Below are 13,064 nucleotides of genomic sequence, written 5' to 3'. Positions count from 1 at the left end.
GATGTTATACAATCTTTTAATTTTCTCAAAGTACGTTTTTCACTAGAGTACTTGTCCTCTGTAAAACGGAAAAGACTTTACAAAGGCCTCATTGAATGCTTGTTACCAACGCCGCGATACAGATCTTTATTCAATGTCGGACCCGGACAGGACGTGTTAAGAAGAGTTAAAAGGATGAACGTAAAACCGGGAGCAAAAACTTTCTTCCTTAAACTTCACTCTGGGACGCTCCCAGTAAAGCAGTGGTTTGCCGATAAAGGCCTCTACATCCCATGGACGACGAATTGTCTATTATGTAAGAAGCCCGAAACTGTAGAACAGGTGTTCATTTACTGCTGGGACGCCGTCTTCCATTGGGGCATCCTTCAGCGCACATTGAAAAAAGACCTACCCATCACAAGTTACGGCATTCGTTTTCTGTGCGTGGACAATGAAGACGGAGTCCCATACGACATGTTTATGTTAATAGGACTACACAGCATATGGCAGACGAGAATGGCGGTCCGTAATGCAGACCCTCACACACGTCCTGTAAGGGAAAACTTCATCGCGAACATAGATTACATATGCGAATTGTACAAAGCGCAACCAGAGCCTCCTGACTGGTTACCTCTGTTGGATGAATTATGTAACTTGAAGAAATTTTAATGTGAACACACCGGACCAAGGCTCGGTCCACGTGTTCATTTTACCTTTCATGTTTCTGTGTTCCTATGCCCTGTAAAAAGAAAACAGGTAATACAAAAAGTCCGCGTGGCCTAATGGATAAGGCGTCTGACTTCGGATCAGAAGACTGCAGGTTCGAGTCCTGTCGCGGACGTTGGTTTGAAAATTTTTATTTAATACTTGCCGAACTCGCATTTAACGAAGGTGGCGCAAAATGTCCTATGTGTCCGCGTGGCCTAATGCTTCCGGCCACCGAGCGTGACGGACGTGTGATGACGGGCTCCGTAGGAGCGGCTTCAGCGGCCATGTCTGGTCGCGGTAACAGGGCTACTGAAGAGGAGAGCACATACCCGGTTGTTTTGCCAGGGCTGCCTACAGGGCGTTTTGTTATAAATACAGTTTTTTTGCACGCCGATATCACGGCCCGCCCGTATCGGGTCGAGGATTTCCGGGACACGTTAGCCCAGCATGAGCTGCTCATCGATGTTATCGCCCTGGGGGCGTATCGGATGAGCCACGTCTGGGCCGTTATTCTCAAGGATTCTGAAGCAGTAACGAAGATTGTCAGCGTCGGTGAGCTGCTGGTGAAAGGAAACCGCTACGTGGTGATTGATCCGGCGAACCAGGACGTTGGACTCAAGCTTCACTGGCTGCTGCACAACGTGCCAGACGAAGACGTACGCGCCGCCTTTGCGGCATACGGAAAAGTCACCGAAGTATCCCGGGAGCGTTGGCGTGTGCGGGGTATGTCAGAGAAGGGCTCTACAACGAGGCTCGTCACACTGAAATTGAAAGCTGGCATGAAACTCGACGACTTGCCGCACCAGCTCAACGTTAGCGGTGAGTTGGCGCTTGTCGTCGTACCAGGCAGGCCTCCGTTATGCCTTCGCTGTCGGAATACGGGCCACATCCGTAAAGATTGTCGGGTTCCACGGTGCGGAGCCTGCCGATGGTTCGGCCACGAAGATGGCCAATGTGCCCGCACTTATGCGAGCATCGCTGGCCCCGGGACTAGTGAAGACTCGTCTGAGCTGCTAATGGACGAGGCGGACGCGGAGGATGCGGCCCGTGAAACTGGGCAACCAGCGACTCGGGATGGGCCTACGTTGACGCCGCTGACGAAGCATAGTGAGACGACGTCCAATGCAGTATCGGCGGCCGTAGAAGTGCAACGTGAGGTTCAGCCGGAATCCGAAGGCAAGCTAGAGGATACGACGACAGTTTCAGCCAAAACTCCCTACAACGTGGAGCCTAGGAACCCTGAGACCATGGATTTCAGCCAGGAGGCTGCCGCCCTGACAGCTGGGAAGCGCTCCCACGAGGAGTTCGTCGGTAAAAAGCAAGAGCCAGGTTGTGGCAGTGACGAGCCGCCGCCAAAAACCCCAGGAATTCGGCGCTCTACTTTAAAACCACGGCCCAACTTAGCGGCCGAGACACGGAAGGCGGACAAACCGCCTCCGTTGTCTTGCAATGTGTTCCTGTGCGGGTGTGAGTGGGTGCGTGTGTGGTTCTTCCCCGATTGTGGCTGCAAGTGTATCCACTAGACAGTGTGCACGGGTTTGGAACTGCCGGCGAAGGAATGCCTGGCGGTTTTCCCGACGCCTGCACACGGACCCGAGGAAGGGCGACGCCGTACAGTGCTCCCGGCGGGACCAAGTATGGTGTTCGATGTATGTCACAGGTCTCTTTTCCTAACACATGGCGATGATACTGGACGTAGCATTACGCGTAGCGACTCTGAATGTCAGGGGCCTTGGTGCACGAAGGCGTCAATGTCAACTTAATCGTCTTCTTGCTGACAACGCGCTGGACACCGTAGCCGTCCACGAGATGAAGATTGACAGCGAAGAATTAACTGAGCGTATGGTGTCCACCTTTCGTGCACACTTCAATGTCTGTGTTTGCCATTCTGTTGGAACATCGGGTGGGTGCGTCCTGTTTCTCCGCAATAGTTTAGGCATTATCGTGGAGTCAATTTTTTCTTGCCCAAGTGGTCGCCTTCTCGTCGTAGACTTTTCCTTTTCGAAGTTGTGTTGGCGCATTATATGCGTGTATTCACCAAATGTTGACTCTGAACGCCGCGATTTTTTTAACCGTCTAGAGTCCTACATTGTTCGTGACAAACTGCTGTTGCTCGTGGGCGATCTCAACTGTGTGTGTGCCGCTGCCGATCGAGTGAAGGGTACGCCTGTGCGTGATGGGAGCGCACAATTGTTAAACGGTCTCGTTCATGACAATAGCTTAGAGGATATTGGCAGCATATTCACCTACGGGAACAGACCGCAATACACGCACTTTCAACGAGATAGCCATGCCAGACTGGATAGCATTTATGCATCCGTTGAGCTTGTACCCATTTGCACAGATTACAAAGTTGAACCTGTGGCTTTTAGCGATCATTGCCTGGTGATCGCAAGTTTTGGTGCGAAAGAAAGGAGTACGCGATTCAACTGGAATCTCTGTAAATTTGACGCTAAACTTTTGGAGGACGAGGGATTTGTAAATGGCATTGCAGATGAGATGCAGAAGCTGCTCGAGGAGCGGCCCAGTATTTTTGCCGTTCAGTGGAAGACTTCAAGGAGTGGCTAAAAAGTAAAGCCATAGAAAAGAGCTGCTCCAACCGACACAAAGAAAAGCAAGAGGAAAAAGCAGCATGCGAGCAACTGCAGTTCTTAATAAGCATGGAGAGTACCGAGCCTGGGAAGTATACGAAAGATATAAGGGATGTCAAAAGCCAGCTTGAAAGAATAGACACTGAAAGGTATAAATCAGCAGTTATACGCGCAAGAGCACAGAAACTGTGGGCCGGTGAAACACCAACGAAGCCAGCTTTAACAGATGAAAAACAATATGCCTGTCAAAAAGAAATCAGGAAGATAAGAAATGGTGATGAAATTTCAAGCGATGCTCATGTAATCCAGCACGTATTTAAAGAGCACTTCAGCGACCTTCTTGGCCATGCGAGAGAGATGGGTGATGCTTTCTGTTTTGATTTTTTGTCTCTCCTGCCAAGACTTGAGGACGATGTAAGGGAGCGTCTTGAGATGCCCATAACTGAAAACAAAATTGAAGCTGCAATAGAAGACCTATAGACTGGCAAAACTCCAGGACCTGATGGGCTTGGTGCCGAGTTTTACAGGACATTTAAGCCCATAGTCGCTCAGTTACTGCTACGAGTATTGACTGAGGCGTATGAGCGAAAGCAAGTACCACTGTCATTCACCACATCGCATATAGTGTTGACCCAGAGAAGCGTTTGTTGGTGGGGTCGTATCGCCCAATCAGCCTCACCAACGTTGATTGCAAAATATACATGAAAGTCCTAGCGAAGAGATTACAGGGCGTGATAACGAAATTGGTTGGACCGCATCAGACTTGCGGAATGAAGGGACGTAGCATTGCCACGAATGTACATGTCGCACGTACGGTATTGGAATGCTGTGATGCACTGGGGGATCGAATTGCAATGATGCAACTAGATCTGGCAAAAGCCTTTTTGTGTGGCAGTCATCCATGATGTAAACATACGTGGTTTAAGCTGCACGCCGCTGAAGTTAAAATGCTAGCCTATGCAGATGACGTCGCCGTCTTTTGTGAAGACAAGGAAAGCGTGATCGAGGCTGTCCGCCTGGAAAGATCTTTCTGCAAGTACACGGGCGCCCAGATAAACTTCGAAAAAAGTGTTCGCATAAGGCATGGAAATTGGGACACGATGCCCACTAATTTCGCCGGAATGCAATGGACTACAGTGCCTGCACCTTATCTAGGTGTGTCCCTTGAGCACTATCAAGACTCGACGCAGTTATGGAGCGGACAAACAGAATTGATGAAAGAAAAGATAAAGGGATGGCAAGGCCGGGGATTATCAGTGTTTGCGCGTGCCTCAGCTTGCAATGTTTTTTTGATTGACAAAGTCTGGTATATACTGCAAGTAATGTTCATGTCTCGCGTCAATGTTCAAAAAGTGCACCGGGTGTTTGCTACCTTTATATGGAATTCCACTTGGGAGCGAACCAGCCGTACAAACCTATTTCGCAGTGTTCGCAGTGGAGGCCTTGGGCTCTCACACTTGTTCATCAGACAGATTGTATCGCGGTTCTTTTTCCTGCGCGATGAACGAAATGCTTTTCTCCGCACTGTCATTCAGGCGAGAATGGCAACAGAACTGCCGGAATTTGTTTTGACTACATCCAGTGTTATCAGTAGAAGAGCGACTGGTTATTATCGCGAAGTAGTTACGTCTTTTCGAATACTCTGTGCACGGTTTTCGCTGGAGTATTTGTGCTCAGTGAGAAATAAAACACTGTACGTCGATTTGGTTGACAGCATGCTAAAAAAAATTATGGGGTTTTACGTGCCAAAACCAGTTCTGATTATGAGGCACGCCGTAGTGGGGGACTCCGGAAATTTGGACCACCTGGGGTTCTTTAACGTGCACCTAAATCTAAGTACACGGGTGTTTTCGCATTTCGCCCCCATCGAAATGCGGCTGCCGTGGCCGGGATTCGATCCCGCGACCTCGTGCTCAGCAGCCCAACACCATAGCCACTGAGCAACCACGGCGGGTGGTTGACAGCATGCTACCTACCCCACTGTATAGGATTGTTCACTGTGGAGGCCCAGGAAAAGATGTGCTGAAACGAGTCAAAAGGATGCCTGTAAGACCTGCTGCGAAAACATTTTTTTCCAGCTACACACAAACACCCTCCCCGTTAAAGTATGGCTTGAACAGAAAGCAATATTCGTACCTTGGACAACGAAATGCTTGCTGTGTAGAAAGCCCGAAACAATTGAACATGCCTTCATTGATTCTCGGGACGCAGTATTTCATTGGGATGTCTTGCAGCGCACTCTCAAAAAAGAACTCCCCATAACTCCATATGGAATTCGATTCCTGCCAGTTGACAGTGATCAAGGAATACCTTTTGATATGTTCATGGTCCTGGGCCTCCACAGTTTGTGGAAGACGAGAATGGCTGTTCGTCATGCTGACGCCAATGCACGCTCTACGCGAGAGAACTTCATTGAAAGTGTTTCTTTTATACGAGAAGTGTATCGTGCACAGAGTGAACCCGCAGACTGGGTTAGCATTCTTGATGAGCTGGTGTGCCTCAAGAAATTTTAATATGACCATCCCGCCTGCCGTGATGTTGGTGCGCTGTATATGTGCATTTGTATTGTTTCGCTAGTGTCAAAGCAGGCAATAAAAAAAAAGTCCGCGTGGCCTAAAGGATAATGCGTCGGACTTCGGATCAGAAGGCTGCAGGTTCGAGTCCTGTTGCGGACGTTGGTCTGAAAATTTTTATTTACTGCTTGCCGAACACGCATTTAACGAAGGTGGAGCAAAATGTCCTATATGTCCGCGTGGCCTAATGGATAAGGCGTCTGACTTCGGATCAGAAGACTGCAGGTTCGAGTCCTGTCGCGGACGTTGGTTTGAAAATCTTTATTTACTGCTTGCCGAACTCGCATTTAACGAAGGTGGCGCAAAATGTCCTATGTGTCCGCGTGGCCTAGATTCGGCTTTCTGCCGCGCTACCGAGCGGACGTGTCGAACATGAGCTCCATAGGAGCGGCTTCAGCGGCCCAGCAGGGCCGCGGTACCAGGAATATTGGCTCAGAAGACCCGGACTATCAAGTTTTGCTGCCTCAACTGCCTACAGGTCGGATTGTTTTAAATACATTGTTTTTACATGCTGATGTGCGTGCCATGCCGTATAGGGTGGAGCACTTCCGCGACGCACTGGCTAGCTTAGGCCTACTGCCGGATGTTATCGCCCTAGGGGCGTATCAAATGAGCCACGTTTGGGCAGTGACTTTCAAGAGCGATGAAGGTGTCAAAAAGCTTGCAAGCGCCAAGGAAATAGAAGTGAACGAACATCGGTGCATCGTGGTTGATCCAGCAAACCAGGCCGTGCGGCTGAAGCTGCGTTGGATGTTACACAACGTGACGGATGAGGACATACGCACCGCCCTTTCACCGTACGGGAAGGTCACGGACGTCTTCCGGGAGAAATGGCGTGTCCACGGAGTGCAAGATAAAGCATCCTCAACGCTTGCGGTGTCGTTGGTTTTGAAGACGGGTATGACCCGTGGAAGACCTGCCTCATCAACTTCTTGTTGCTGGTGAGCAGGCCTTAGTTGTTGTACCAGGCAGAACACCACTTTGTCTGAAATGCCGAAACACCGGTCATGTTCGACGTCACTGTCGCGTCCCCAGATGTGCCGTTTGCCGGCGCTACGGCCATGATGAGACTGATTGTGTTAAGACCTACGCGTCCGTAACGGGACCGGCGCTTCGGGAGGACGTGGCTGACCTGTTAATGGATGAAGCAGACGTGGATGAGTCTTTCCGTGCGCAAGTTCTGCCGGCCGACACATTTGCGACGCCCACTGAGCAGGCTTACATAGCCTCGAAGGTGGCAACTGTAGTAACTACTGAACAGAAAGCTGCAGTGCAGACAAGTGACGGAAAAGGTAAAGAAGAAACGGCCATAGAACTCGCCACTGCCGGGGCGAGTACAGCAGAACACGGACCAGCAACTGCAATGATGGACGTCGCAGACACGAGTGCAAGCAGTGCGGCTACGAAGAGAGCAAGGGACGTAACGAGCGGCCAAGAGGAGGGATTTGACAACGAGACTAAAGACGAACCGCCGCAGAAAACCCAGGCGAGTCGTCGGGCGTCCATTCGCCCGAAACCGAACATCCCGCCGGACAGACGAACGGCGGCAGAACCGCCTACCTAGGACCCGGCGCCTACTGGGGCGCCCGGGCTAGCGACGTCAAGAGATGGGTGCCACTTCAGAATTAGCCTACGCGTACACCGTAAAGGTACGCGTGTGGTTAGAGCGGCTTTTCGTTGAGCATTTGTTTTTGGAAAGTTTTTTACAAAGTGTTGGAATGGTTTGTTCTCCAGCGGCACCTTGCGATCGGCTTGCTTATACAGACTAATGGCGGTGAAATTAGAGACAGCATTGAGAGTGGCCACTTTAAATGTTCGTGGCCTCGGAGCGCGAAGGACACAGTATCAACTCAGTCGCTTGTGTATGGAGAAGGAACTCGATGTTGTCGCTTTACAAGAAACTAAGGTCGAAACTCAAGAGCAGACCGATCGCATGGTGACGCCTTTCACGGCGCATTACAATGTGTGCGTATGTCATGCTAATGGTACATCAGGCGGGTACGCGCTGCTTATACGGAAGAGTGCTGGCATTATTGAAGAACGTGTAACTGTATGTCAAACTGGCCGCATGCTTATTGTCGATTTTTCCTTTTCTGGAGCGTCGTGGCGGCTCATATGCGTTTATGCGCCTGAACATTGTGAATGACCGAGCGTTGTATTTTGAGTATATAGAGCAGTACCTAAAGTGTGACCGCTACATCATATTTCTTGGTGATTTAATTGTGTGTGTACTGCGGAAGATCGAAACAGAGGGGAACGTGTTCGTGACAAAAGCGCTCTCTATTTGAGCTCCCTAATTGACGACCACAACTTAGAAGATGTGGGTCAAATTTTCACTGACGGTACGATTTCGCAGTACACACACATTCAAGGAAACAGCCGAGCAAGGCTGGACAGAGTGTATGTTTCACTAGATCTGATCCCCCTTTGTAACAGTTATAATGTCACACCGCTATCGTTCACGGATCATAGCTTAGTGAGCTTCGTGATGGGGCAAAAGTTAAAAGAACACGATTCAACTGGAACACGTGGAAATTCAACGAAAAGCTGCTTGATGAAGAGCCATTTGTGCGCAGAGTAAAGGAAAAGATATTAGACTTGATGACAAACAAGCACGACAATTTTATGGCTGCATGGGAAGAACTTAAGGTCCAAGTTAAGTTCATTGCGATCGAAAGAGGAAGCAGCCGCCAGCATGAAGAACTGCAGAAACAAAGAGAGCTGCAAAGACAGCTAGAATTTCTTTTGAGCGTACAAAATACGATTCATGATCAGGTTGCGGAAAATGTAAAGAAAGTAAGACATGAGCTGGAAGTTATTGACACAGAGCGATATAAAGCTGCAGTTATACGTGCTCGGAGCGAACAATTATGGATGGGTGAGATGCCAAACAAACGGGCAATGAACGACGAAAAGCGGCATGCGTCAAGAAATGAGATTAAACAGATACGTTTTCAAAACGAGGTGACGTCAGAAGCTGTTTTAATCGAGAGAGCCTTCGTTGAGCATTATCGGGAATTGTTCGGCAATGGGGCACGCTCTGGACTAGGCTTCGACAGCGAATTCATGAGCGAAATGCCAACGTTGGAAGACGGCGTTAGAATAAGCCTCGAAATGCCAATAAGTGTACCCGAGATTGAAAGGGCAATAGATAAGTTGCCGTCAGGAAAGTCGCCAGGGCCAGACGGCCTAGGCACCAAGTTTTACAAATCATTCAGTCACGAGCTTTCCTGTATTTTGCACAGACTACTCTCAGAAGCGTACGAAGTTAAAAAAGTGCCACCCTCATTCCGCATGTCACACGTAGTTTTGATTCCAAAAACCGATGACCGGGAAAAGCTTCTTTTAGTAGGCTCATTCAGACCGATAAGTCTAACCAACACAGACTACAAAATATTTATGAAAGTACTGGCTGGACGATTCCAAAGCGTGATTAAGGAGCTTGTAGGGCCACACCAGACGTGTGGCATTAAAGGCCGTACAATTTTCACCAACACCCACATTGCAAGGAATGTGCTAGAATGTTGTGATGACATTGCGGGTCGGGTGGCGATGTTGCAGCTCGACCTTGCGAAGGCCTTCGACCGGGTGTCACATGAGGTGCTTTTCTCTATATTGCAGTACTGTAATGTTGGGAACATCATTTTAGAGGGCGTTAAAATGGCTTATGAAGAGTGTTCAACGCAGATTGTAATTAATAAATGCCTTAGTTCGAAGGTGCCAGTCCGCTCGTCTGTACGACAACGGCTGTCCTTTGTCCCCATTGCTTTTTGACGTATACCTCGAACCTTTTTGTGTGGCAGTCATCCATGATGTAAACATACGTGGTTTTAGGCTGCACGCCGCTGAAGTTAAAATGCTAGCCTATGCAGATGACGTCACCGTTATTTGTGAAGACAAGGAAAGCGTGATCGAGGCTGTCCGCCTGGCAAGATCTTTCTGCAAGTACACGGGCGCCCAGATAAACTTCGAAAAAAGTGGTGGCATATGGCATGGAAATTGGGACGCGATGCCCACTAATTTCGCCGGAATGCAATGGACTACAGTACCTGCACCTTATCTAGGTGTGTCCCTTGAGCACTATCAAGACTCCACGCAGTTATGGAGCGGACAAACAGAACTGATGAAAGAAAAGATAAAGGGATGGCAAGGCCCGGGATTATGAGTGTTTGCGCGTGCCTCAGCTTGCAATGTTTTTTTGATTGCCGAAGTCTGGTATATACTGCAAGTAATGTTCATGTCTCGCGTCAATGTTCAAAAAGTGCACCGGGTGTTTGCTACCTTTATATGGAATTCCACTTGGGAGCGAACCAGCCGTACAAACCTTTTTCGCAGTGTTCGCAGTGGAGGCCTTGGGCTCTAACACTTGTTCATCAGACAGATTGTATCGCGGTTCTTTTTCCTGCGCGATGAACGAAATGCTTTTCTCCGCACTGTCATTCAGGCGAGAATGGCAACAGAACTTCCGCAATTTGTTTTAACTACATCCAGTGTTATCAGTAGAAGAGCGACTGGTTATTATCGTGAAGTTGTTGTGTCTTTTCAATACTCTGTGCACGGTTTTCGCTGGAGTATTTGTGCTCAGTGAGAAAGAAAAAACTGTACGTCGATATGGTTGACAGCATGCTACCTACCCCACTGTATAGGATTGTTCACTGTGGAGGCCCAGGAAAAGATGTGTGAAACCGAGTCAAAGGATGCCTGTAAGACCTGCTGCGAAAACATTTTTTTTCCAGCTACACACAAACACCCTCCCCGTTAAAGTATGGCTTGAACAGAAAGGAATATTCGTAGCCGTGGACAACGAACTGCTTGCTGTGTAGAAAGCCCGAAACAATTGAACATGCCTTCATTGATTGTCGGGACGCAGTATTTCATTGGGATGTCTTGCAGCGCACTCTCCAAAAAGAACTCCCCATAACCCCGTATAGAATTCGATTCCTGCCAGTTGACAGTGATCAAGGAATACCTTTCGATATGTTCATGGTCCTGGGCCTCCACAGTTTGTGGAGGACGAGAATGGCTGTTCGTCATGCTGACGCCAATGCACGCTCTACGCGAGAGAACTTCATTGAAAGTGTTTCTTTTATACGAGAAGTGTATCGTGCACAGAGTGAACCCGCAGACTGGGTTAGCATTCTTGATGAGCTGGTGTAGAGCACTGCACGGGCCGATTTTTACAGCCCGGGCCCGGCCCGGGCCTGTTTTTACGTTGGGCGGCCCGCCCGAGCCCGATCAAAACTTTTATGGCGAGACCCGGGCCCGGCCCGGGCCCGCAAATAATCTACGTTACCTGCCCAGCCCGGCCCGCCACCCCTTTAGCTTAGGCCCGAGCCCGACCCGAGCCCGACTGGAAACCGGCCCGAACCCGGCCCGAGACCGAAAAATAATGTTTTTCAGAGTTGAGACGCCGGAAAATAACTCGCTGCACGTTACATTCCCACCACCAGAAAGCCCGAGCCCGGCCCGGGCCCGCGTCAAGAGCCCGGGTAAAAAAGCACAAGCCGTGCCCGAGCCCGGCCCGAGCCCGTGAAAAAACTGTTCTACCCTGCCCGACCCGGCCCACGGGCCGGGCCGGGCCGGTCTCGGGCTTTCGGGTTAGCCCGAGCCCGCGTGCAGTGCTCTAAGCTGGTGTGCCTCACGAAATTTTAATATGACCATCCCGCCTGACGTGATGTCGGTGCACTGTATATATGCATTTGTATTGTTTCGCTAGTGTTAAAGCAGGCAATAAAGAAAAAAAAGTCCGCGTTGCCTAATGGACAAGGCGTCTGACTTCGGATCAGAAGACTGCAGGTTCGAGTCCTGTCGCGGACGTTCGTTTGAAAATTTTTATTTACTGCTTGCCGAACACGCATTTAACGAAGGTGGCGCAAAATGTCCTATGTGTCCGCGTGGCCTAGTGGGATTCTGCTTCCGGCTGCCGAGCGTGACGGACGCATAATGACGAGCTCCGTAGGAGCGGCTTCAGCGGCCATGTCAGGCCGCGGTAACAGGGCTACGCAACAGGAAAGCGCCTACCAGGTTGTTCTACCAGGTCTGCCAACAGGGGCGATTTGTTTTAAACACAGTTTTTTTGCACGCGGATAATCACGGCCCGACCATACCGGGTGGAAAATTTCCGTGACGCTTTGGCACAGCATTCGCTTCTTCCGGACGTTGTCGCCCTGGGGACGTATCGCATGAGCCATGTCTGGGCTATCACTTTCAAGGATGCCGATGCGGTGAAGCAGATCTCGAGCATCGTGGAGCTACGTGTAAAAGGCTGCCGCTGCCTGGTGATTGACCCGGCAAACCAGGACGTTCGATTGAATCTCCACTGGCTTCTACACAATGTCCCTGATGAGGACATGCGTGTCGCGTTTGCGCCGTATGGAAAAGTTGCAGAAGTTGGCCGGGAGCGCTGGCGTGTGCAGGGCATGACTGAGAAGGGCTCAACTACCCGGCTCGTCACCCTAAAGTTGAAAGCTGGCGTGAAGCTGGACGACTTGCCTCACCAGCTGAACGTTAGCGGTGAATTGGCACTAGTCGTACCGGGCAGGCCCCCGCTGTGCCTTCGGTGTCGAGGTACGGGCCACATCCGCAGGGAGTGTCGAGTCCCGCGTTGCGGAACCTGCCGACGCTACGGGCACGAAGAAGACCAGTATGCTCGCACTTACGCTAGCATTGCAGGCCCCGGAACCAGCGAGGACTCGTCCGAGATGCTGATGGACGAAGCGGACGCGGAGGAAGCAGCCCGTGCAGCTCGGAAACCAACGCGCGACACTGCGCCTTCGTTGACGCCTCTGCTGAAGCAGAAGGCGGTGGTTTCCAGTTCAGTAGCTGACTGTGCACCGGCGCAGCGTGAGCCGCAACATGACGGCGATGACAAGGCGACGGACGTGGCGAAAGCCACGGTCGAGACACTAGGCAGTGTAGAGACTCCAGACATGGATGCCATGGAGACCAGCCAGGTAGCGGCAGGCTTGACGGCCGGGAAGCGTCCTCATGAAGAAGACGGCGTGAAACAGCAGCCTGCAGGCGAAGGCGACGAGCCTCCGCCGAAGGCACCGGGTGTCAGACGTTCGATGCTAAAGCCACGGCCGAACATTCCGGTCGATGAGCAGAAGGCGGGGAAACCGCCTCCGTAGCAGCGCTGGGTCCAGGTCGACGTGAGCGCCGGTTGTTGGACGACCGGCGTCAAGAGATTCCGGCAGTCGTGAGGAGAGCTACG

The 13,064-nt window shown here is 50.6% G+C and overlaps 3 non-coding genes across 3 annotated transcripts; all 3 read left to right on the top strand.

Annotated features, from left to right (window-relative positions):
- The first annotated feature begins 747 nt into the window (after nt 1-747).
- Trnar-ucg (transfer RNA arginine (anticodon UCG)) lies at nt 748-820 on the top strand. Its single transcript has one exon. It is a non-coding gene; the product is annotated as a tRNA-Arg (tRNA).
- Nucleotides 821-6,024: 5,204 nt separating this feature from the next.
- On the top strand, nt 6,025-6,097 carry Trnar-ucg (transfer RNA arginine (anticodon UCG)). Its single transcript has one exon. It is a non-coding gene; the product is annotated as a tRNA-Arg (tRNA).
- A 5,498-nt stretch (nt 6,098-11,595) lies between these two features.
- Trnar-ucg (transfer RNA arginine (anticodon UCG)) lies at nt 11,596-11,668 on the top strand. Its single transcript has one exon. It is a non-coding gene; the product is annotated as a tRNA-Arg (tRNA).
- Nucleotides 11,669-13,064: the final 1,396 nt, after the last annotated feature.

This window comes from Dermacentor silvarum, unplaced genomic scaffold, assembly GCF_013339745.2.
Source record: "Dermacentor silvarum isolate Dsil-2018 unplaced genomic scaffold, BIME_Dsil_1.4 Seq3216, whole genome shotgun sequence".
Taxonomy (NCBI): domain Eukaryota; kingdom Metazoa; phylum Arthropoda; class Arachnida; order Ixodida; family Ixodidae; genus Dermacentor; species Dermacentor silvarum.
The sequence above is the reverse complement of the archived record's forward strand: the minus strand, read 5'-3'. Positions and strand labels throughout refer to the sequence as shown.